Here is a 25,331-nt window from a genome sequence, read left to right as displayed (position 1 = left end):
CTTCTCAGGCGAGGCGGCACCAGGCCCCGGCCCCGCAGCCCCGTGGGCACCCACACTCCTGTGAGAAGGGGCGCTGGGCAGGGACCTGATTCCCTCGCCCCAGCTTCTCAGGTGAGGCGGCACCAGGCCCCGGCCCCGCAGCCCCGTGGGCACCCACACTCCTGTGAGAAGGGGCACTGGGTAGGGACCTGATTCCCTGGCCCCAGCTTCTCAGGCGAGGCGGCACCATCCCCCGGCCCCGCAGCCCCGTGGGCACCCACACTCCTGTACACAGCACCTAGCACGAAGGACAGCTCTGCCAAGCCAAGTGCTCACAGCCCAAGCAGCAAAGCATTAAGAAAATAGGGAAGCCCCACTTTTAAAATTAAAACATTGGGTTGTGTTTTATATGCATTTTTCCCCTTAAAGAGTGTTTGAAAAACTCACTTGATCACATTTTACCCACAAAGGACTTAGGTCAGAGCGTCCACCCAGGCCCAATAAAGTCTGCTGCAACATCTGTCCGACTGCTTTTCTCACTTGGTATTTTCTCAAATGCTAAGTAGAAAAAAATTTAAGGAAATGGTATCTGCTTCTTATGAATTTTTAAACTTTAAAACAGCAAGCCAACAAACCACCAGCACCCTCGAGTCCATGAGGAGAAACAGCAAAACCAGTCATCACGTTCACACCTTGACCCCAACGGACAAACACACGCAGAAACAGCTAAACAGCTCTCTCTCTCTCTCTCTCTCTCTCTCTCTCTCTCTCTCTCTCTTACCTGAGAGTTAATTACTATAGGGAATTTTTAGGTTAATTGTTGAGACAGAAAGGAAAAAAGGAAGAAAAAAGAAAGAAGAAAAACAAAAGAAAGAGAGAAAAAGAAAAGAAAAGAAAAGAAAAGAAAAGAAAGAAAGAAGAAAGAAAGAAAGAAAGAAAGAAAGAAAGAAAGAAAGAAAGAAAGAAAATCACACATGGTTTTGCAGGTGTGGAGAGGGTGTGCTCAACAGCTCTCCCCTGAGACCCTGCCACCCTGGGCATGGCAGCAGCAGGAGCTCTGGCGCCTGGCTTCCCCCAAGACCTTCCCTCGAGAAGAAAAGTGACATTGTGCTGTCACCTTCCTTAGGCTCTGCACTCCCTTCCCTTTCCTTGCACCTGTGAGGATTTTCCTTGCTGCTATTAGCATCACCCTCTGTCTCCCTGAACCTCTAGCCTCATGGCGTCCGCCTGGTCCTCTAACATAGTGGGCTCTCACCCAGGTGCACACCCACCCTCACGCCTGCTGCAGCTGTCCACACCTGTGCCTGAGGCCTACTCCCAGGGTGGCAGCAGGCAGGGCGGGGCCTCTTCCCCTGGAGAGCTGGTTATTAATTATCTCACGCAGAGAGATGCCAAATAGCAGTAATCCAGTTTCTTCTCCCCTTTGGGCGCGGATCCAGCAGCTCACGCCCTCCTAGGGGAAAGCGAGTCTTCCTTCTTACCTCGGCTGCCCAGAGGCCAAGTGCCCAGCGCAGGTGCACTGTGCAGAGGCCCAGTGGCGCTCACTTCGCGCTGATTGCGAAAGTCAGCTCCGCGCGGAGAACAGGCTCGGGGGGGGGGGGGACCTGCGGGAGCCGAAGCCCCTGCAGGGGAGGCAGCTTCACCCGGACCTCCGCTCCAGGACGAAGGCAAAAGAAGAGTCCCCTGTAGGAAGGAAGGAAGGCACGCGCCACTGCATGCTGCCGACGGGGTTCTCTGCAGCGCCGCGCCACCTGCAAGGATCACAGAACACCTGGCTTTTCTGCCAAGGAATAAGGATAAGGGCCAGGAAGTGGGAAAGCCCCGTGCCCAGTGGAGGCGAACAGAGCACTTGCGCAGCACGGGAACCACCGGGCCTTCTGTCGTCCGAAGTGTGAGGAGTGGAAGTCTAATTGACGACTGACTGCAGATGGAATTTTAATAATGTGCCTCTTGAATTCGTTTTACTTGAATTCCCACTTGCATCACCAGCATTTACTATAACGTCTATCGCGGCGGTTCCTGGTCATCACTGGAACGGTTCCTCATAGTTTCTCTACAGTTTAAACCATCGGATATTTATAGGAGTTAGAACCTGGGAAGGCGCAAAGTGCTGAGCTGGAGTCCCAGGGCCACCACATACATACGTACATACATACATACCAAGAAGAAAAAAGAAAGAAAGAAAGAAAAGAAAGAGGAAAAAGAAGTTAGGGCACTTACCACGGGTAACTTAGACTACCAAAGTCTACTACTACTCAAATCTTTCTTTCTGAACATGAGTGTATCCATCCGCGAGTCGTAACTGCAGAAGGTAATCACGTGGACGGCATAGATACTCACGGCTAAGCTTTCAGGAGAAAGAAGGAAGGAAACGCGCTCTCAGACACACCTAGACGGTGACCTGGAGCACGCGTGCCGATGTTCTGGTTCTCCTGCAACCCGAACAGCCCCGGTGGAAGCAGACACGGGACGAGGAAGAGGTGCGGCCGGGAGAGCACGCAGGCGCTGCGACGCGCACTGCCCAGGGACGCGGGAGCCGGCTGCAGCGGAGAGCTCGCCGGGGAGCTGCGAAGGCCGCCGCCCGCCCGCCTCCCGGAGCCGCAGCTGCGGCTCCCTGTCCCGCACCGGTATTTCCTGCACTGGAGGTGCTCTCCCGCACCCCGCCTCGCCGGCCTAACAGACCTGCGCCCGGCTGGAGCGACTCGGAGGGGGAGTCGGGGTGCAGCTCCCGGGCCGAGCCGCGGGCAGCCGCAGCCCTCTTCTCTTAGAGCACACCAGCTGATGTTTAACGGAAGAAAAAATGCCTCCAACCGTGAGAGGGCGTTCTGAAGTCTAGCGCACCGAACACTGCATCCCAGATGCGCTTCTCTTTTTTTCTGAAAAGGGTCGGTCGGTGCTGAGACTGAAAGAGAAGCCAAGCACCAGTGAAGAAAGTTGAGCGAACGCGAACGGACTTGGGGCTCATGAGAACGCAAAGCATTCATGAGATCTGGCTTATTTTTCAATTAATTAAGAAGTTTTATAGTGTCTTAGGCTTTATCTGAACTCCTCCTTCCATGCACATTGGAAAAACCTCCCAAACCTACCTCCGGGCGCCTGCCTCTTCTGCCGCCTCTGCTAGAGGGGTGGCGTGCAGGGCACCGACCCTTGGCTTCGGGCTGAGGTGTCCTCGGTTCACGAACAGCTTTACCGTTGCTATCTGATTTCATTACATGGCCATGCAGTCACCCACGCACACCCACGCACAGCTTCCTTCCTACAGGGCCCTCTGTATTAGTATTGTATTATAATTGGACACTCAATTTGAGGTTAAGTAATCTCCAGAGCTGCTTACTTCTGTTATTGAGTTAGTCTCTTAAAACTCCATTAAATTAAATTTAGTTAGCGATCAGTTTCAGGGCAGTGCAATTAATAACGATCGTGCGTGTTAACCCAAGATATTAAGGGAAAGGCTGATCCCGGGTGGTGTGAAGGTCGGCTCACACCAGCGTGCACTTCACAATTATAAGCAGCAATACTTTATTGGAACAAGGGATCTAAAAAAAGATTTCCCTAGTCAGCCTGATGTATAAAAGCTTGTCTCCCTGGAAACCAGGAGGAAAACAATGTACAGAAACACAGCTAGTGTAGACTCAGTCTTTTATTTATTTATTTATTTTTCTTCTTCTTCTCTTTGCTGGGGGAATTGGGGATTTGCTGCACTCTAGCAATTCCAGGTCTAGATTTCATAACGCATTTGTTGCCTTTCCCCCTCATGAGAATATAAAACCACTGGGGTAGGTTGCTAGCACAGTTTCTATTTTTGTCCTTCAAGAGACAGGAATTATTGTTCTATAAATCTGAGCTTGGCTTTTCAACATCACTATAAATTTCAAAATCTTTTGATTCCTCCTGCTAAGTGCGTACCATGGAAAAATGGGGCACACTGCATTCAGCAACACTTTCAACACTGTATTAAAAATATTGCACTGCAATAAGATACCTGAAGAGCTGCCTGCAGGGATTTCTTTGCACCCTCTCAGAGATGATGGGTCTCTTTAGTAAGGAATAAATAGGTATGATGAGTCAGAAAATGGTTGGCCTTTTCAAGTGATATAGTGTCAAGAAATCTCTGATTGCTGAAAAGAAATCCCTTGGAAGGGAAGGGACTGCACCCCTCGTGTGAGTTTGCTGCAAGGCCTGTGCAAGCGTGCATATTTTATGACCCTGGGCAGAGCGGAAACATCGGAAAGACAGTGGAAAGTGATGCAGTCCTCCTCTGTTTCTGGCCAGAAAGCGCTGTTGTGGTGTTACGTTTTGCTGGCTATGTATCTGAGTTTTTACTGAAATCACAGAGCCCCACAGACCCCATCGTGTCCTGCGATGTGCTCATTGGCAGGGTGGTCCAAAGACAGCACTCTGCTCCCAGTGGTGCATCTTTACTGGTTGGAGCCAGAAGAGAATCATACTTTACTTTTCCTCCTGACCTCAATAATTTTCTATGTGAAATCCAATTATGAAAAAGGATTTCAAGTGCAGTCTATAAGGAGAGGCAACTAGAAGCGGTGGTGGCCTGGTGGGTGAGTGGGGTACAGCTGGAGTGGGCCTGCCGTGACCTCCTCGGTGCTCCTTCTGGCTCTGTGTGGAGGGCTGATGTGAAGCAGGAAAGTTTTTAAAACATGATTGGGGAGGGGTTCTAGAATTTGCGTGTGTGACCTTGGCCATACACTTCAAGGAATATTAGCTCATGTCTATAGATGCACTTAAGCTTCCAGTGAGAGCCGGGTGTCTGTTATGATTTGTGCCTAGTTGCTCACTGAAAGCCTCACACAGTCATGGGGAGGCTTCTGGAGTTGTGGTTGATTCTTGTTCTGATGCTGGGACTGTGGGCATGCGTGCCCTGAGGCCCAGCCTCTGCATTACAGTGTAAGGAGGGGGAGAGGCTGGTGGCTGCCCAAGCTGCTTCCACTGCCTGTGCACTCTCTCCTCTTTGCCAGCATCATGAACAGCTGCCCTCTGCCATGTGCCACTGTGCCTTGGAGTAGGCAGCTGAGTATGGACTGAAACCTCCACTAACTCTGAGCTAAATAACCCTTTCCTTCTTTCATTCTGGCGTCGGGTGTTTGTCCCAGCAACAGAGAAGAGAAACTGAGACAGAGACTGATCCTGAACTCACCGTGCTTTGCCCCAGGTGAAGTCACAGGTCACAGCAAGGTGATGCAGGCAGGAAGGCCAGGCACACTCCCATCGTCTCACCTCCTGGAGCTTATTTATTTTTGCTTGTTTAAGTCTGTTTCATAAATAGGCTGGTAAGATAGCTCAGCAGTCTAAAGCACCTGCTTAGGCAAGCTTAGGCAAGTGCAGGAACTACAGTTTGGCCCCTGGCACCACATACTGCACCAGCCCCACCCCAGGATGGGCTGAGCTGGCCACAAAACAAAACAAAAAAATTGTTTCACAGCTCCTACAAGTCATAGGATCACTAGGGTCTCCAGAAATACCAATTCAGCCTAATTTCAATCTATATTATTTTTTATTGAAAACACAAACGTGGTCATTTAATGAGAACTATAAATGAAGCTTGACAAGGACATTGTGCACAGTGAATGCAATGCTCCTAATTTGTTACCCTGAGATTTCTGATAAGGGAAAAACATAAGACTTCTGGACTTCTTATCTAAGTGTCCTGGACTGTCCTGCACTTGAGGACCCTCCTGTTGTTTCTGTTTCCTGTTTTTTGTCAGAGTAACTGCAGTAAATTTAGTCATTGATAACTTTTTTCACTGTGCAAATCTCAGAAGTGATGAACACTTTCTCACATTCTTGTTTGTTTAAAATATTCGTTGTCTTTTCTTTCTTTCATTTTATCCCTTTTATCTCGCAGCAGCAAAGTGGCCGACAGCACCAACAATCCTGACACCCATTCTTTCTGCTCACTTTTACAAGTGTAGTTTTCCAGAGTTTCTATGCTTCATCGCTAGAACCAATGCTCACCGTAGCTGGAACACAAAATTAATTACTGCTGTTATCTGTAAGGGTCTCTTACCTCTTGCTTATGACAACAAATTTATCACTAGGACATCTTGCTTTGCATAAGTAATTGAACCATTTTACAGAAGAAATCAATTGTGAGTGAGGAATCAGAGAAATTAATCAAAGTCATGGTCCTGCTTGCTGGGATGCTGCCTTTCCACTTTCTGCAGCCTTTCCACGCACAGCCCATTGAGCACACGTGGACAGTGATTGCGCTCAACAGAAACGGTCTTGAATGGTCATCAGTTCCATGGAGAAGAGAAACACTTTCTTTCTGTGCTGAGACACCGGAGAGGGAGTGGCACAACCTGCACTTTATTATTTTGTGTCAGATGTGAAGATGTGTCTAAACTTTAGGTCCAGCTGAACACGGCTGCTGGGAAAATATCCTTCCCCCACCTTAAGCTGCACAAACCAATTTAATGGTGACATTTTATTGTGTTCGGAGGGTCTGTTCTTTTCTTCTGTTCAAATCAGTAAGGTCCATGGAAACTCAATCTGGGTGAACTCACAGGAAGGTGAAGCCTTGGGACAGAGCGCCTCCCTTGCAGGCAGATGGGAGAGTGGCAGCAAAGAGCGATGGAGGACAAAAGGCCAGAAGTGGCCTCACGTCACATGGCCAGAGAAGCCCTGAGCCCCGGATCCAGCCTAGGACAGCATGGAAAGTTGTTACCCAGACATGTCAGATCAGAAGCACAGCTGTGACTTCGAAAAGCACACGTTCTGTGCTCCTCAGTCCAGCCTACTTTTATAGTTTTAAGTGAAATAATCACTTCGCTAGCTTTACCAGGTGAAAAGGTTCCTTAATACGCATCTCCTTGAAATTAAGAAAAGAAGAGGAACCTGCCTCTGCTTGTATTCAATGTCTACACGGTCGGGAACTAAACAGAAACTAAGCAAAATTTGGCGCTAGTACTGACATTTTAAAGCTAAGATATTTTTCTGCACAGAGGCAGGTTTTTGTTTGTTTGTTTAGTTTTTTAGAAAATTTAAAAAATGCGATGTAAGTGCAATCCCTATAAGATTTTACTGGGCACCACATGGAATCAGACGTGGCCCTGGTCTGTGCCACATGGTCAGTCTTACCACCCGAGAGCAGTGTTCGCCTACCACTCCCAGGTTCCGGCTCTGGAAAGGTCCCACAGCCACAGAAAACCAGGACGCAAGTGGCTGTGAAAACCAAGCGGGGAAGGGCCCGTGTGACCACACTGCCAAGACACAGAAGTCAGGTGATGCCCGACTGTGGGGCACCTAGCCCCGTGCGCTGCACCCGTAGAACGACCCTCTGTGCGCTAACCCAGCACCTTTGGCCATCGCAGTCACAGCCTTCCACGTGGACAACGATCTTAGCACGCAACTGCTAGACCTGAAGGAGGCGGGCTGAGAGCTCAGGAGCTGGCGTCCTGCGGCGGCGGCACCCACAGCTTTGCCCAGTGAGAAGGATGCCGAACTCCATTTTAGAAGTGCAGTGTGCGGTACTGTAAAGGTAACTTTATCCTTCTGGCCTTAAGTCCACACTCTTAAAGGACTTTGCTGTACTCAGTAATTCTCGAGGACTTGCCCTTTTCACAGGTTCTCAGTGAGCGCTCTCCGTGCAGCACGCACGCTGCCTGTCATGACTCACTGAGCAACTGGCTTCCAAAGGTGAGGTGAACAGTGTCCGGAGCCCGCTCCCAGAGCTTTGCCAGGAGGCGCAGGCACGCGAGCAAATCACTAGACACAGAAGAATATGCTTTCGTGGGTCTGGACGCTGTAGGAAGTGCTTCGGCCCTTTGGCCAGGTCAAGAAGCAGCGGTCTTAAAAAAAAAGGTAGCGCAGCAGCTGTCCTGCCAGAAGGAGGAGTGGTCAGGGCGGTGGAGGAAAGGCCTGAGCGGGGGCAAGAGGCCAGGAAGGCCGGAGCGAGGAGCCTTCCTAGGAGCACGCCCTGCCAGCTCTCCGGAAGCGGGAAGGAGCTTTGGAGTCTGCAGAGGTCCCACCGAGGAGGAGCTGCCCAGACCCCGGTGCTCAGGCCGCGGCCCCGGGGCAGGGGCTCAGGTAGCCCGTTAGGCCCGTGTCTCGGGACAATGCGTTTCCTCTGAGCCTCGCCCTGTACACTGGTTCCAGGCGATTGGCGTTCTCCCTTGGCGAGTTGTGCTAAGCGGTAGCTGCGCTGCTGTAGGCCGCGCTAAGCTTCACTCGGCAGCACGACGCAGACAAGGTGCAGTGACCCGAAACACTACAACCGGCACCGCAGCCCCGGGAAGGGCGTCTGGACGTGGGCCGTCCTCTCACCCACGCTGCGGTTACGTACAGCTGGGGCGTGGTGGGGACAGCGATGAAGAGCTGGCGCTCCAGTGGGATCTGCGTAGCACTGAGTCCCAAGGCCACGCCACGGGAGTCCCTGGCCTCCCCTCGAGTTCCTCTTGGGTGGAAGTGGCCAGTTAATACCAGACTCGGGCCACTCTCTGTGCCCTGGATGGTCATAGAACTGCCTTTATCTCCCCGAAGGGATTCATGCAGCTCCCCGAGTTTCCTTCTACAGCCAATGAAATTTGGCCCTCATAAAAATGCTTTTGGAAAGATGTTGAGAGACAAAAGTGCAGTTGCGTGGTGGTCACATCTCACGCTGCCCAGTCCGATAGCGCTCAGGCGTCACAGCAGCCCAGGCGCAGCGGGAAGGGGTCGCTGAGACGTGCAGATGCCGGGCGAAGGCAGAAGCGCCGCGAGGAGGGCAGCGTCAGTACAGGGGAAGATGCTTTAGAGGAGAAGTTGGGACTGTTGTTGGGGGAAGGAGGAAAAGAGGCATGAAGGCTTCTAGGAAGCTGGTCGGCATCATCTGGAGATGCGGAGACCTGGCAGTGCGGACTAGCGAGCTGGACGGAGCAGATTGGTGGATGCGTAGGCAGCAGAACGCAGGAGCCAGGGCACGGATTTCAGTGATGAGACTAAGAATATAGGATGACTCTTCTGGCTTTATGGTTTGGTCAGTGAAAAAATAACCAAAGGAGAATTGTGTATTTCCTTAAAATATGCTGTTTAGTAAATTCTCAGAGAGTTTGAAATGATTCATGAATGCAAGGCGATATTAGAAATTAAAAATTGAAGACTTTCGGTGTCAGTGGCATATGTGAGGCCAACGGATACTTATGAGAGGGAGAAATGAGTTCATGATAGGTCTGCAGACTACATCTGGATGTGACCTCAGGGGCAGTGTCGCAGTGGCTGTCCGCACTGGGTTAGCTTCACTAAAGCAGGGTGCTGAGGCCAGGAAAAGCCGCTCTGTGACTCCCGGCTGGAGCTCCACGTCTGCAGCCCAGGTTGCCCCATCTCTGGATTCTCACGCCTTCTGCAGAGCATGCCGGGCTGCAGGGAATTGGAAAATGACTGATCGTAGTACCACTTTAGAAGCAAGGAGCTGATGGGGGAAATTCGAGTTGTTTGCTGGGAGTGGCCCAAATGCAGGTGCAGCCGAGGGCTGCAGAACTCAGGACTGCCAGGTGAAGCAGAGGGGTCCGTGCCTTCCCGGATTTTCAGCTCTTTGAGCCACACAACAGGGGCTTTTCTAGGAAAGTCTAGCGCTTTCTGCGTGTGCTCCTTCATATCCCAGGCCCTTGCCCAGATTGTTGTGTTCACTTGAGGACAGGGCCTCACTCTGTGGGACAGGCTGGACTTGAGCTCACTGTCCAGCCCAGGCTGGCCTCCTGCCTCAGCCTCCTAGTCCTGCAGTTCTAGTGTGCATGCCGCATCCCACTCAGATTCACACAGCACTTCTCTTTGTCTTGCAGCAAACCTTCCTACTTTCACCCTTTCCTTGATTTTGGCTCTTGCTGTGTAACTTACCCAACCTCGATATTCTTCTGTCATACATGCACTGGTTACAATGATCTTTTTTGTACAAACAAAAAAAATTGTACAAACAAAAAGTACATGTAGTACTTTTGAGAGCAAGGATGGGGATGAAGGGAGAAGGGAGGAAGGGGCTCTGTGCAAGTTCAGGAAAATTAAGGGGATAGTGAAAAACTTCGACTTTGATTCTGAATCCCTCCATGCTGTCTCACTGGCCTGCCTCCTGGCCTGACGCCACTCTGCGAGTGGCCCACCCACTTGTCTCATTTGTCTGCAGGCCTAGAAACACAGATCCTCGCTTCTGCTCACTTTCTTGTCCACTGTCTTCTTCCTGCACCACACAGCGGCCCTCCCTCCATGACGGTGCATGGACTGGACAGTGCTGGGCAGAGCCTTGAACTCAGGACCACTCAGTGTGGTCTCAGGTAAACAGCATTGCCAGCCTTCCCACTGTGCCAACACGGGGGGAGTAGTGCTTTATTACAGAGGTCGTGATCAAATGAAGACCTCGGTGAGTGAAAACTTACTATTGCACTGATTTCTATCTGTCCTTACCACAAATGTACTTGAGTTACACTTTTGTTAGCTTTTTTAAAGGTCAGCAAAGCTAGAAATGTGGCTACACAATTGGAAATTTATGCTACAGGAAGTTAAAGTTTGTGGCTGGCTGGCTATGCCCAGCACCTACCACCAACTGGCCAGTTCATCTCCATTCTCCATTCGTATTCCCTACTAGATAATGCAGGCCAACTCAGCCCTAGGTGAAGAGCACATGACTACGTAATTATAGATGTCTTATAAATCAGTGTATCCATGCCACTGATAAATACATTCATGTAGTACTTTTGAGAGCAAGGATGGGGGATGAAGGGAGAAGGGAGGAAGGGGCTCTGCGCAAGTTCAGCGGGAGTTCAGTTTCACGTCTTGGCCAAGGACCTGACAAAGAAAGCTGAATCGTGTGCAGCAGAAAAGCATGCAGGGACATCTGTGAAGTTAAACACGGGGAGAGCACAGCCTGCAAGTGCCCACAGTTCAGGTGTGAGGAGTGGGGCCCACGGCACCTCAGCCTCGAGGTGAAGAGGGGCGCGGTGTGAAGCAGTCACACCGCTGGATCTGGCGGAGGTGCTGGGTAGCACTTCTGGGTGAGCGCACTGAGAGGAACTCTTAGCATCTTGGCCCAGACCAGGAGGAGGGAGTGCCGAGAGACCACCAGCGAGGGAGGCTGAGGATCATCCCCAGGAGAAGCCTGGGAGGAACATGTAGACCGGCGTCCTGAATAAGTGTGGTCAGCAGGGAAGATTTCTGTTTAAAAAGAAGAAAGGTGAGACCAGAGAGGCCACTGGAAAACACAGGGAAGGAAGGTCAGCTGCCCGGGGAGGATTCAGAGTCGCTGCTGCTGCCTCAGGAAAAGGAGGAGGCCTTCCAAATGGTCTGCGTGCACACGTCACCACGTCTGCCACACTCTGTGTGTCTGCCTGTGCATACACGTGTCACTACTGTCAGCATGCACACACATAGCCATACCCATTGCACCCTTTGTGTCTGTACATGTATACACACATCACCACATACATGTGTGTCTGTATGCACACATGTAGCCATGTCTACCACAACCTGTGTGTCTGTGCTTGCATGCACACATACATGTGTCTGCATGCACACACATAGGCATGCCCACCACAACCTGTGTGTTCATGTATGCACATGCATGTCACCACATACATCTGTGTCTATATATGTACATGTAGCTGTGCCTAACACATTGTATGTCTCTGTGTGCACACACATCACCGCTGTCTATATGCACACACATAGCCATGTCTACCATACCCTGTATATCTATGCCTGCACACATGTCATATACATGTGTCTGCATACATATACACATAGCCATGTCCATACATGTGCATGTGTGTCTATGTGCATGCATATATGTTCAACACATACAAATGTTTCTGCATGAACACACATAACCATATCTACCACATATGTTTGTCTACATGTATATGCATATATTTACCAAATATGTCTATTTGCACATCCATAGCCATGGCCACACATGCATATGTGTTATATGCACACATGCAGCATGCCTACCATACACAGGCATGCCAACACACATATACCCATGATCACCACACATGTGTTTGCACATGTAACACTCACCACACATGTATCCACCACACCCATGTTTTTCTACATGCATGTACACATGCCCACCACACACATGCATCTGCATGCACACACAGCCATTCCCACCACATGTGTGCCTACATGCATGCACACTTGTTCACCACATGCATATACCTATATACACACACAGCCATGTCGACCACACATGTGTCTACATGTAATCGCTTATGACCACCACATGAATGTGTCTGTATGCACACAGCCCTGCCCATCACATGTGTGTGTCCACATGCATATGCACATGCACACCACACATGTGTGTCCAGATGCAGATGCACACAGCCACGTTTCCGCAGCAAGACTCTTGCTGCAGATTCCCCGTCCACGGTCACTGTGTGTTCCCCTGTGCCCTGTGACCCACTGCACCCCTGCCTATGCCCTGACCCACCTCAGCAGGCCTTTGCTGTGCAGACATACATGACTAATTAAGAATTCCCAGGTGGGGAAAGCATGGTGTGGCTTGAAGGAAACCAGCCAGACGAAAGCACAACCGTAGCTGCTCTGCTTCCCAGTGAGAGTCCAGTGATCTTGTAGAGCCACTGTTGGATCAGCCTCCACGGAAAATGAGCTCCTACATTCCTTTGGGATACTTTGGCTTCTTCACATAAAATTCCTTGGGAGGGCTCCAGAAGTCACAGTTGTTCTGTGTAAAATGCTGTCATTTCTTCTTGCTTGATTAATATGTGCCCCTGAATTATATGCTGCATGATAAAATATTACAGCAGTGGAATCCTGAAAATGTAACAGAAGCTGAAAAGCAGGCCATACGTCTTATGTTAATTCCTCATCAGGCTTCAGTATTAAGGTGTATTTTTGTGAGAAAAATATCAATCAATAAATATGTAATATATCAATGCTAATGCTACATGAGAAAATGTTTTACACATTGTAAGGTACTATTTATGGACAGAGAGGAATGATTACGATATTGCCAGGAATACTTTAAAAAAGGGAAACTTAAAAAGACAACATGAAAGTAAATTGTTGAAAGTCTCAAAAATACATCATTTCAGCAGTGTTTCTAGGAGCTAGAGCCTTCCGAAGTCTATGCGTCCACTACAGAGACATTGGGTTTTGTGGCTAAGATGAAAAATGTAAGTTGGGAAAGAATTTCCTACCTGACGTTAAACTAGAAGTAAAAGTCATAGAAACAGAATAAATGAGTTTTTGAAATAAACACGACATGAACTCATTTTCCTCAGGTGGTTTAATTTCTTTCATTGGCACCAACTCTACCACAGTGTTACCATGAGTGCTTCAACAATAGCATCATTTAAAGGGATGTAACTCTCCTCTGAAGCCCACTGCTTGTCTTGGTCCTGAGATGCCGGTACAGGACTTGAAGAAGGGATGAGTGACAAGTTTCCATCGCTGGGTCATGGCCTGTGCTTGCTTTTAGTGCACAAATTGTTACATCTTTACACATATGCAAGCTAAATTATGTGTTCAGGTTTCCCTTATTTATCTAAAAAAGGTAAGGACCAGTGTTTAAAAAGACATCCTTAGAAGCCCAGGGTTAGGAACCACAGGCATGCTGCGTCCCAAAGCATTGACCCAGGTGCTCAGCCAAGCCAACACGGGAGGCGTTCAGAGCACCCTGCTTCTGAATAACGAGGGATCGCTCCTGGCCTACTCGGGTTATGGCGACATGGACGCCCGGGTCACTGCGGCCATTGCCAGTAACATCTGGGCCGCCTATGACCGAAACGGGAACCAAGCGTTTAATGAAGACAATCTCAAATTCATCCTCATGGACTGCATGGAGGGCCGTGTAGCCATCACCCGAGTGGCTAATATTCTGCTGTGTATGTATGCCAAGGAGACCGTGGGCTTCGGGATGCTCAAGGCCAAGGCCCAGGCATTGGTGCAGTACCTGGAAGAGCCTCTCACGCAAGTAGCAGCATCCTAGCAGTTATTGGTGGACACTGGTGATGACAATTGGAGGGGCAGGGCCCCCTGAGAAAACCTTGGACTGTGGGAGAGAGGAGGAACTCTGTTTTTTTCTAGAATAAACTTCAACTTCTGTCTGAAAAAAAAATAAAATAAAAAAATAAAAAAAATAAAAAGACATCCTTAGTGTTTGTGCATCAAAAACACACGCTCGCCATGGAAAATTACCTACAAACATGTGATCTTTCCGGAGGCCACACTATCATGACGACAAAGCTAGACCCAGTCTTAGCTGAATGCCGGTGTTGGTGGGGCGCAGTGTGATACTCAGTAGGGAGCTCAGAAACCAAGTTCTCTCTGAATGTTTCAACATACTGAAGGAGGAACAGAACTTACGGGTGACTATGAGTGCGACATAAGGTAGCTGCAGCCTGCTGGCCAAGAACATTTATCAATGTGTTTAATCTGCAACTCACTACACGTGTCACACATAGAGCAACATGTCTACCACATGGCGCTTGTGTGGAGTATGGCTAACATGCGCCTCGTGCTCTCTTACACAAGCAAAGTCCCATATGCACCATGGATTTTAAGATTCTATTTGAGATGCTGAGACTATTCTGAAGAGTAAAAGTGTTCTTAAAGTGATGAAATAAATAAGCCTCCTCTCCGCCACATACCCTGGGGCTCTCTAGGTCCAACCCTGGATCCCAGCAAGCTGTGTGTGTGTGTGTTGGCTTCTCACAGAGCCATGGGACTCAGCTTCATACCAAACGGTGTGTCTGGGTGTCAGCTGCCAGAAGTCAGCAAATAACACCTGAAACCAGGAGGCTCCGCGGGTTCCTGGATGTCTATCCTGTTTGGGCTACATCCTGCTTGGGCCTTCACACCTTGCTCTGCCCATCCACCACACTCCAGGTGCCGTACCCTGCACACTTGGGCTGAGCTTTGCCAGATAGCGTGAAAACCCATCAGCATTCCAGTGCTGGTCCCCAAGTTCGAATTTCTCAGTGGCCTGGGAGCAGAACAGAGCCTCTGATGGCTGAGATTGTAAGTGATGCTTCTCAGTTTTACTGAGTTATAAGATCTGAAGAAGTTAAACGAATTTACCTTTGGGCTTCACTGAGGAATGGGAAGAGAGCAGAAGCAGAAGCCTCTGTAAGCTGCATAAAAATCTCCCTGAACAATTAGCGCTATTTGTTACTACCCTTCTTCCTTTATGTCACACTGAGGCCCTATTAGCAAGTCATCATTCTTGTGGTTCAACATATTTTTGGAAAAATAACCCAAAACAAAAAGGCTGATGCAAAAAGGAATGCCGTATCACCAGTTCCTGAATCTATTAAGAAGACAAAGCAAAGCTTCTGTCTCGCTGCTGTATTTGTCTGTTTGCAAGATTAGAAAGTCTAACGGGAGTGCATTCAAGATTATAATGTTTTCAAATTGCATTTGAAATTCTAATTCAAGAATTCTTAACATTCTTAAAATTAAAATTAATAGCACTCTTAAATTTTGTTGAAACTGTTATTCCTGAAAAAATCTGAATAAGGCATTAATTTGGAAGATTATTATTTTCTTGATATTATTCAAGTTATCTAGGAAAAATTTTTAAAAAGCCTCACATTGAATACAAAGCCTACTTTTCAGGTATCAAGAGCGTCTTTGGGAAATTCGCCCCAAGGCCTTGTGTCCGGTCTACTCTGTGCCTATCACTTTTCCTCGTGCCACTGACTTTCATCAGATCGAATTCCTTTCTTCTCCATTCGGGTTGATAGTACTGATTGTCCAGCTGCTATATGGATTACTCAGGTATTGTTTATTGCTTTGCTTGAAAAAACAAAACAAAACAATTGCAGTTCCTTGAAAGGATATTAAACAGTTTCAATGCGTCATCACCATTTGCTTCATTCTAAAGAAGTAGCACAAGACACAACGGTCGGTGAAATTCTGTGGAGAATTTCTGCAGTGTCAGCATGCCTGCTGTGACTCCTTGTTATTAATATTCCAGTAATCACGTTCTCCTCTCAGACCTGAGATAAAGCCTTTTACAGCTATGAGTGTGTGTTTTCAGTTGCACCTCGCTTAGCATCTGACTTGACCTTTTTTCTCTAATGCCACAGCGTGTGTGTATGTGTGTGCATGTGTGTGCGCGTATGCATGTGTGTGCATGTGTGTGTGCATGTGTGTGCATATGCATGTGTGTGTGCATGTGTGTGTGCATGTGTGTACGTGTGTGTGAGTGTATAAAATAAAAAGGCAACTGTTGGAGGAGGGACGGCATTACCGTTAGAAGCTCAAGCAGACTTCACTGAAATCCAGAAGCTGGCAGATTCAAGCACCATTTCCAGGGTTGCAGGTAGAGAGGAGGGAGGATGCCTGCAACATACCAGACAGTCCAAGGCCTTCTTATCAAAGAAAACGAATATGAAAAGCAAGAATTTTAATTGTGAAAGTATGCAAGTTGAAAAACCATTTTATTTGAGCACATTGGAAAATGCAGTAAGAATGAAAACCTAACGCATACACTGTCTGCCCTCTGTACAGCCTACGCAGCAGCGGCGGGTACCCTAAGCAAACCTTCCCACGTGGACCCGAGGCACTCACACACTAGGCGGCCGTGGAAGTGGATGAGGACGCTCCGAGCGCGGCACGAGCCGTCCGTGGGCAGCTGCAGTGCGCTCCTCCACCCGCGGAGCAGGACTCAGTTGACGCCAGGGACCTAAACTCGGCTCATGGTTTTCTTTGAGCAAATACGCGTTCTTCTTACCAAAAAAGACCACTCTAGGTACTCTGCACCTTTACTGAGAAGTGAAAGTGCTCCCTCTCTTGCAATGTCAAATACTGCGGCGCGCTGTCCACTGACCCTTTCGCCGGGTTCTCGGGCGTCTGCCCCGCACCCACACCTGGGTCAGCCTCGCCCCACGAGTCACTGCAGGGCTGCAACTGGGGCGCTTCTTGGGGATGCCAAGGCAGGCAGCGCACCTGCTTATGCGAGCGGAGAGCGGGCGGGCCGAGGACTCTGGCTCACGCACGGGCAGCCGGGCGTGCGGCTTTCCTACTGGCGGATTTCTCGCGCTCCAGCGACGCAAGCATCTTCCGTTTTACAGGGACACCCGTGTGCGGGGCGGAGGCCGAGGGTGGAGGCTCTGGCTTTGGTGCCAACAAGGGACCACGTTTGGGAAGGACACACACAGCATGCTTGGTAGCTGCGGGCGCAGGCGGAACGCCCGGCTGTAGGACTTACTGGGGCAGAAACAGCGCTCAGGGCGTGTGGTCTCGGCTTTTCTTGGGTCTTTTCCTTTTTGTCCTCATAATTTATGTAAAAACATTTAACTTAGAAAATTTCTCAAGGATGAAAAAGGCCCTTTACAATGTTCTAATGTTTATAGGCCCTTATAAAATGCAGACACAGTATTATAGATAGGAGGTATAAATAAAAGCAAATGTTTTTAACTATGTAAAATAGTTGTTTACATAGGTGTCTCAGTTACTTTTTACTCGTTGCTGGGACAAAACACCAGACACCCAAAATCAAGGGAGGAAAAGTTTATTTAGCTCACAGTTCATGGAGGTTTTAATCCATACTCGCCTGGCTCCCAGGCAGAGTGGCACAAGGCAGAGGGCAGCAGTTCACAACAGCAGAAAACAGTGAAGAGCAAAGGGAAGCGCAGAAGCTGCGGCTTGTAGCCAGCCTCTCCCTTCCTTATAGTATAAACAAGCTACCCTGGGCTGGGGCTGTAGAACTCAGGGCAATGTCCATGCCCTCCTCTTGCACAGGGTGAGGGTCTTTACAAACTAAGAACGCTGGCTCTCTGCTGAGTCACTTAATTAAACTTCTCAAGTTGACGCAATGTATCAACCAGTACAATAGATTAAATTAAAAAAACCCTTGGGTGCTTTAGTTGAACAATTTATTTAACAAAGTGACTTTGTAATCACTGTACATTAAGCTATATAACTGTATTCACCTAAATCAATATATTCTTGTATGTCTATGTATTAAATTTATTAATATTAATTAAATTAATATTAAATTTCACACCAAATATTTGTGAAATTTAAATGTTTCTACTTGATTAATGTTAGATACTTAGCTTTGCGAGTAAAATTCTTGTCATTTGAAATCCGGCCCACTCAGAGTTAAAAATTGAGAAGATGGTACCTTACTCATCCAATCAGCATGTGGCACTGGGAAGATGATGTCTTATTCACCCAATCAATGTGTAGCACAGGGAAGATGGGAGCTCATTCACCCAATCAGCATGTGGCACAGGGAAGATGTGGCCCCATTCACCCAGTCAGATTGCGGCTCGGGGAAGATGGGGCCTCATTCACCCAATCAGCATGCGGCACAGGATGCGTCAAAGAATTGGCAGGTGAACACTTTACTGACTCGGGTCTCCGAGAGTGCCCTGCACATTTCCTGTAGTCTTAGCGATGAATGAGAGATTCTGCTGTACGAAGCCTTGGGCAATCCCCATTCTCAGGGTCCATCTAAGAATCTTACTGTCTGAGCATCCATTTTTATAGGCGTATCATGATAAACAAAGAGGATTAGGCAGAAGAAAAGGGGATACTTTTTACTTTTAAGGCAGTTTCCTCATGGAAGAACTTAGGTTGTGAAGTGCATGGGATAGCTTTAGAACAGCATATATCTCTTAGTTAGGGAGCTCTGTCACAAGTGTTAAGTCTACTTTAAGGCCCGACTTGCAAGGATCACGTGCACTGGGGAGCTGCCCGATTCCCATGGCAGCCTACTTGCTGTGTGCCCAGAGTACACTGCCTTGAGCCTGCGGGCACCAGCCCGGCCACCGGGTCTCAGCACTCCCAGCCTCTGCGTACAGCACACGTGGCCCAGAGTAGCCAGCGCCCGCGAGGTGGGGCATTTCCTGGTGTCTGCATCAGGTAACTCTTTTCATAATTCTTCCCTCTCACGTGCAAAAAAAGAAAGATGCTGTCTTCTTGAGATTCAGAAACCTACCAACTTGTTGTTGCTGTCTTTTTGATACAGGGTTTCACTATGCATTCAGGCTGGCCTGAAACTCACTTTGCAGCCCAGGTTGGACTCAAGCTCACAGTGATCCTCCTGCCTCATCCTCCCAAGTGCTGAAATTACAGGCATGCACCACCATCACACTCAGCATAACTTCTTAAAGTTGTTTACATCTTATAAATTTCAGAAAACTTTCAAATTCAGTGTTAAACTCCAAGTAAGAAACTTACAACCATTCTTAAGTTGTCCAGGCTTCAGAGCAAACTATGAAGGTTATTTAAGAAGACATTCGAGAGATTGATTTCTCTCTGGAGAAGTAAAAGTCCTCAAGTGGATAGCATTGTTCACTAACTCATGGTGTCACCAACGCAGATGATGTCCCTGAAACTAGCGTGGGGCAGGCAACAGAGTATGGTCTGCCTTGTATGCTACGGTACAGAAGTCCTCAAACATTTGTGTTGAGCATCTATTAAAAGTTTAGAATTATTACATCATCAGGCAATCTTCCAAATATTTTTGTTCAGAAAGATGGACATTTTTAATTAGGTAGTTCTTTTGAAATAAAAGATATAAAATAAATATTATACTATTGTTTGAAAAGAATACTTTGAAATTATATAATTCATATGTCTTCATTTAGATATATATTTGTGTGTATTTTAAACTGCCTGTTGGAATTTCAAATATTTTCAGAAAAAAACTCTTTATCCTCATCCTTCAGTATTTGAAAATTGATGAAAGATATTTTTTAATATTTATGTTACATTCTCATTTAAAAACTGTCTTCCATGTTCCCATCAAATTCAAGTTTCTAATGGAGGAAATAAAATGGTCTTATACAATATGCACATATTAATAAATTTTTAATATGAGTAAAAGAGAAGAAATATTGGCCTACTAAATGATGCCAGCATACTTGTCAATTTTTCGTCTTGCTTTCAGTGAATTGTAGTATTTGTTATAACTTAATTATATTAATACTTAAGGTGCTACTTGTTAATATAGCTAGAGTAACTACTTTATTTGAATTGCACATGAAACTGTCAGACTTACCAGATGCATTACCAGCATCCCAAGCAATTAACGTGGGCGCGGCACTGAGAGCATGCTCAGCCCTAAAACCCGAGCGCGTTCTTGCACAACCGGACGCGTACTGCCTGGCCGCTAATCTTGCCACCAGATGGCAGAAAATTCAGACTCAAGTAGTTTTTGTTGAGCAGCATGAACAAGGTTTTTGTTCGGAGTGTGTGTGCATGTGCACACCTGTGCATGTGTTGTGCGTTGGTCATTTTGCATCTATTGATTTGTTGCACAAAGCTTAAGACATGATCGAAGTACTAAGAATACATAATACCACTGCAGAGTGTTTCCTGGGTCCTGCTGTAAATATCGCTCACTCCATCCATGTTGTCAATGATACCATGATACCTTGGGTTTGAAAGTAAGTTAGCAAAATTTAACTTGCTATAGGGGTGGGTGCTATAATTCCTGTTCTTTCTTAGGCTAAATAACTATCATTTAGCTCCTTTATAGACAAATTTTCACAGAAAATAATTATAATACATTAAACTGCATAATCTGGGCCAACTCAACAAAGAGATGACAGGAAATGATTGGCAGAGGGAAGCGAACTCCCCTTGGGCTCAGCTCCTTCTTGTCCAACGCCAAGTGGTGCGAGTCCTGAGGTCTCAGCACATGACAACATGACCTCCATCTGTAAGCAGGAAGCAATTTAATTACAAAACATGAAGAAGAAACGATTCCCCAAACTGTAGTAAGACTCAGTTCCTTTATCCTGTTTTGTGTTTATGCTTTTCTGCTTTTTGTTCTAAGGAACAGTTCAGACTCACCACTTTGACTGTGAAGTTTAGAATTGAAGCTAGTGCTTTAAAACATTGTCTATTATATGGCGCCATGGAGACAGCTCAGCAGTCTGTGCGCCTGCTTAGGCAGGCACAAGGACTCAGGCCAGATCCCCAGCACCACACCCTATGTCAGCTTCACCTGAACGTGCTGAGCTGGCCACCAAAACCAGGCACGGTGGTGCACACCTGTAATCCCAGCACTGGGGAGGCTGAAAACAGGAGGATCACTATGAGTCCGAGCTGATAGTGAGACCCTGTACCAAATACATAAATTTTTTTACAAAAATTAACTATTACAGTATTTTAATTAAATATTTGGGGAAAACAGAGCATAGATACATTTGTCATTGCTACAGTGATTTCGGCTATCGTTTATTTATTTTTGGATAGAGCAGGTCCACGATCTTGCTTTAGAGCACTGCGCTCAGGCCAGCAAGGGCAGGCATTTCTTGCTCCTCTTGCTAAGCGGGCAAAGGTCAGCACAGTTGAAGCATCTCCAGCAGGGCTGACCCGGGATGCTGGATCGCGCTTTCTGCCAAGAGCCTTCTGTAGCAGTGAGCAGTGTGTCTGCACACACATCCAGGACAGTCCAGGCTGCTCCCTCGGAAATCGCGAGAACAGCGGAGTGTGACGCAGTGCAACAGCACGGCTGTCGGGTGGCAGCAGGGTTGGGCCTCTGGGCCAAAGCGAGGTTTCCTCGGCCTTGATTCTCCTGAAGCTGGGCTCAGAGGCTCTTTTCCACTGTGTTTCCCTTTGGACCTTGTGGAGCAGGAGGGCTCAGTGTGCTTAGGGCTGCAACTGCTCCTCTCTTTCCAGACTTTTTCTTTGATAAAGATAAGGCAAATAATCGGAGACTTTAGATTAGGCTAATGAAGAAACTTTTTGAACTATCAGTGGTAACATGACCTGCTCCAACTCCAGAGGATGTTTCTTTGCAGCTCGTAATGTTAACAAGGAGGGGCAAGACCTTGACAGTCTACAAAGTTTACTTTTAGAGAAAAGGCCCTTGTTTGCTTGCACAAATGGTCATACAGCCTGTGACCCTGCGCACCAAGCTCAGTCAAGTTGCAAAAGAAAAAGAAAAGTGACACCCTGGACCATGGCAGATGGTCTCTTCCTCCAGCGCAGCGCAAGAAGGAAAGCAGCGTGGGGAATGCTCAGTGCCGTCTGCCTGCCTGTCAGCAGCAGCAGGTCTGCGCGGAGCAGGGCCTGTGAAAAACACATGCATGTCCTACTGCGAGGCTTGAACTTTACCCGACCTAAAACGTATTGTTGATCAATAGCAACATAATAGCACTGGGTTTGAAGATTTGAGTTGATGTAAAAAGGTATGAGCTGTTTTGGAAGAAAGCAAAGCAATACAGTGCAAGCCTTTCTGAAGCCCAGCAGGCCGTGGAAATCCCAGGTCGGTCTGGTCGTGGAGTTACTACGTACCATCTTGATAAACGTCCCTGAGGGTAGCACACAGAGACACTGAAGCACTCACGAGAACTTGTATATGACCTGCGTGGCTCGTGGGCACCCTGGTGCTCCTCCAATAGGGCCTAGGTCTCCAGTGCGGCAGCCATGATCCTGTCGGGGGTCCCCTCAGCAAGCCAGCGGCTCACTGCTTATCCAGGGTGACACCCCAGGGCGCTCGGTTAGGAGTCCATTACGATAGCTACTAGCCGTTTTAACTCTTGCCTTCAGATAACTACTTGTGCATTTGTTCCATCTGGGGCTGCTGTGTTTTGCAAAATGTTGTGCTTTTAAGCTTTCAAATAATTTCTAAACAGTGGTCTTAATTTCAGCTTTTTAATTTAAATTTATGTTAGGTTATTAAAAAAGATTTGACTATGTAATAAATAAAGACAGAAAATCTGTAATTTTTGAAAATGCATTTTAAAAATGGACACATTGAGCAAATGCTGCTAATTTGACTGAAGATCAATGTACCAGACATCACAAAGGTAAATGAGGTGAAATTGCCTTTATTTGAGCACAACGCAATGATATGGAATTAAGCTATGCAGGCTAAAGAGTGAAAAGCCTGACTTCCATGTTGTCCTTGCACAACCTTCTTAGAAGAGGAAAAGCGAGAGGAGCGATGCAAGCTTTAAATAATGAAGCTCTGTTCCTATTTGCAAAAAACTATCCAATAAATCATGAGCTCAGCATGAAACTAGGTCATTGATGATTTTTCCAGCAAGAGTTCTGCCAAGGCAAAATCTGTGCGGCAAACTTGCAGTCACCTTTCAAATTGTGTCAGTTTGCCAAAGAGCTCTAGATGGCCGGGGTTGCAGAGCCTTTCTAGACAAGTGAACTTGGCTCCTGTACGTCGAATGTTCCCCTATAACTAAGGTGACATTTTGTCATTGTCACGCTCCATAGAAATGCTGCTATCAGAGCAAGAGTAATCCAAATCCCAGGGTAACCATTTAGTCTTGCTTATTCAACAGTATTTTAGAGCCATAAACATCTGTAATCAATTTAGGAGCTATTTGTGATAGCTGGGTAAATCTGGTCCAGAATGATGCAAAAGTGACAACAGGGGCTTTTCCTATGACCACGATTACCCGTGGTGATGACGTCACACCCACCCAAAGGAGAAGAAAAATGCTTTCCACAGAGCTAGGGAGAACGCTGACTGTGCATGTGTGCTTAGGTCATCCACTTCCTCTGGGGATTCAGACTTAGTACTCACCCGAAATACTGAGCCCCAGTGCACACATGGGAGAATTAGCAGTTTTCTCTACCGGGAAGAGTCCTGTTCCTGCCACTTCCACTTAGTATAACACTGGAAATTGTAGCCAGAATGATTAGTTGAGAAAATACCTAAAAGGCATCTAAATTAAATGGAAGAACTGAAAATGTTTGCTTGTTTGTATGGTCTCACATGCAGAACAGACAGCCCACAGTTCTCCTAATTGTGCAGTGCTGTGGCAGCCTGTGCCCCCACCAGCACGGAGAAGGCCTTTCCCCACGGCTCCTCCAGCACCTCTTACCCACTGATGTCCTTTCTCTGATGGATTGAGGTGGACTCTCAGGGCTGACGTAATTGGAATCTCTCAACCAACCAAAGAGGTTGAACATTTTCGCACATATTTATTTGCCATTTATGTTTCTTCATTTGAGAAGTGTGCATTCATCTCAGATGCCCACTTTTGGATGGTGCCTTTGAATTTTGGGAGCCTGATTTTTTTCAACTCTCTTTATGTTCTAGATATAAGTAATTTGTTTGAGAGACACATGCTATACTTTTTTTTCCAGTCTTGTGGGTTGTGTTTTCACTTTGTTGATGATTTCTTTTGTCATGCAGAAGCTTTTAATGAAGTGAGATTCTATTTGTTGATTCTTTGCAGTATTTTGCATGCAGTCTGGGTATTGTTCATAAAGTTTCTGCCTACACCTATTTTTCTAGATTTCTACCTATTTTCTCATCCAGCATATGTAGTGTTTCTGTTTTAATACTTAGGTCTTTGTTCCATTTTGACTTTAGTTTAGTGCCTGGTGGTAGACAGGGGTCTAGTTTTAGTCTCTGGCATGACAGTGTGGAAATTCCTTTAAAAATTAGAATGACAAGTTCCATTTGACCCGCTATTCTCCTTCTAGATATCTTCCCAGAAGAATTAAAAACATACCACAGTGATGTATGTGTACCCATGTTTCATAGCAACACAATTTGTAGTAGCTAAATATTGGAAACAATCCAAATGCCCATCAACTGAGGAATGGATAAAAAACACTATCTATCTATCTATCTATCTATCTATCTATCTATCTATCTATCTATGCATATGACTTCAGCCATAAAGAAAGACAAATTTGAGACTTTTGTAGGTAAATGGATGCAACTAGAGTCCATATTCATAAGCAAAATAAATCAGACCCCGTGTGTAAACATCATACTGCCTCGTTAGTGTGAAAAGCTGAAAGAGCAAGTATGACCCAAAATGTATAAATGGTATTGTGAAAGGGGAAACACTGTTCAAAGAAAGAAAAACCGACAGGAGAAAGGGGAAAAGAAAGAAGAGAAAATCAAATTACACACATAGGCCAGTGAGATTGTTCAGCAGACTAATGCAGGGACCAGAGTTCAATCCCAGCTCCATCAGCTGGGCCAGCCCCACCCCAGGCACGCAGAGCCAGCCAGTGAAACGGGGCTTGGTGGCTCATGCCTGTTATCCCAGCACTGGGGAGGCTGCAAATGGAAGGATCACTATGAATCCGAGCTGGGCAATGAGACCCTGTAGCAAATACATTAATAAGAATTATACGCACAAGATAGGTAGATAGGGAGACAGCCAGTTTTTTTTTAAGTTCATTGAAAAGAAATGTTTGTGGTAATACTTTTTTGGACAATATATCATGTCTATATCTTTTACTCTGAACAACTACTATGAATATAGCAATATGCAATGTATTAATTATTATTATTCTCCTAGTGGCCTAATTTGAAACTCTGTTTTATTATTATTTTTATTGTTTTCTGTTTAAAATAAAAAATAATTCCAATTGTATTGCAAAAATTTTTTAAAAATTCTAAATTTTTTATGCAACTGCAAAGGACCTCAAATAAATAAACAATATTGAAG

At 46.8% G+C, this 25,331-nt stretch overlaps 1 protein-coding gene and 1 pseudogene across 2 annotated transcripts in view; both read left to right on the top strand.

Annotated features, from left to right (window-relative positions):
* The window catches only part of Sema3a (semaphorin 3A), a 462,357-nt gene that overhangs the window by 13,267 nt on the left and 423,759 nt on the right, over positions 1-25,331 (top strand). The window lies entirely within an intron of this gene.
* LOC101573363 lies at positions 13,520-14,036 on the top strand (annotated as a pseudogene). The gene has a single exon (XR_002822807.1). The product of XR_002822807.1 is annotated as a ragulator complex protein LAMTOR2 pseudogene (transcript).

The sequence above is a fragment of the Octodon degus genome, unplaced genomic scaffold (assembly GCF_000260255.1).
Source record: "Octodon degus isolate 3935 unplaced genomic scaffold, OctDeg1.0 scaffold00108, whole genome shotgun sequence".
NCBI lineage: Eukaryota > Metazoa > Chordata > Mammalia > Rodentia > Octodontidae > Octodon > Octodon degus.
The sequence above is the reverse complement of the archived record's forward strand: the minus strand, read 5'-3'. Positions and strand labels throughout refer to the sequence as shown.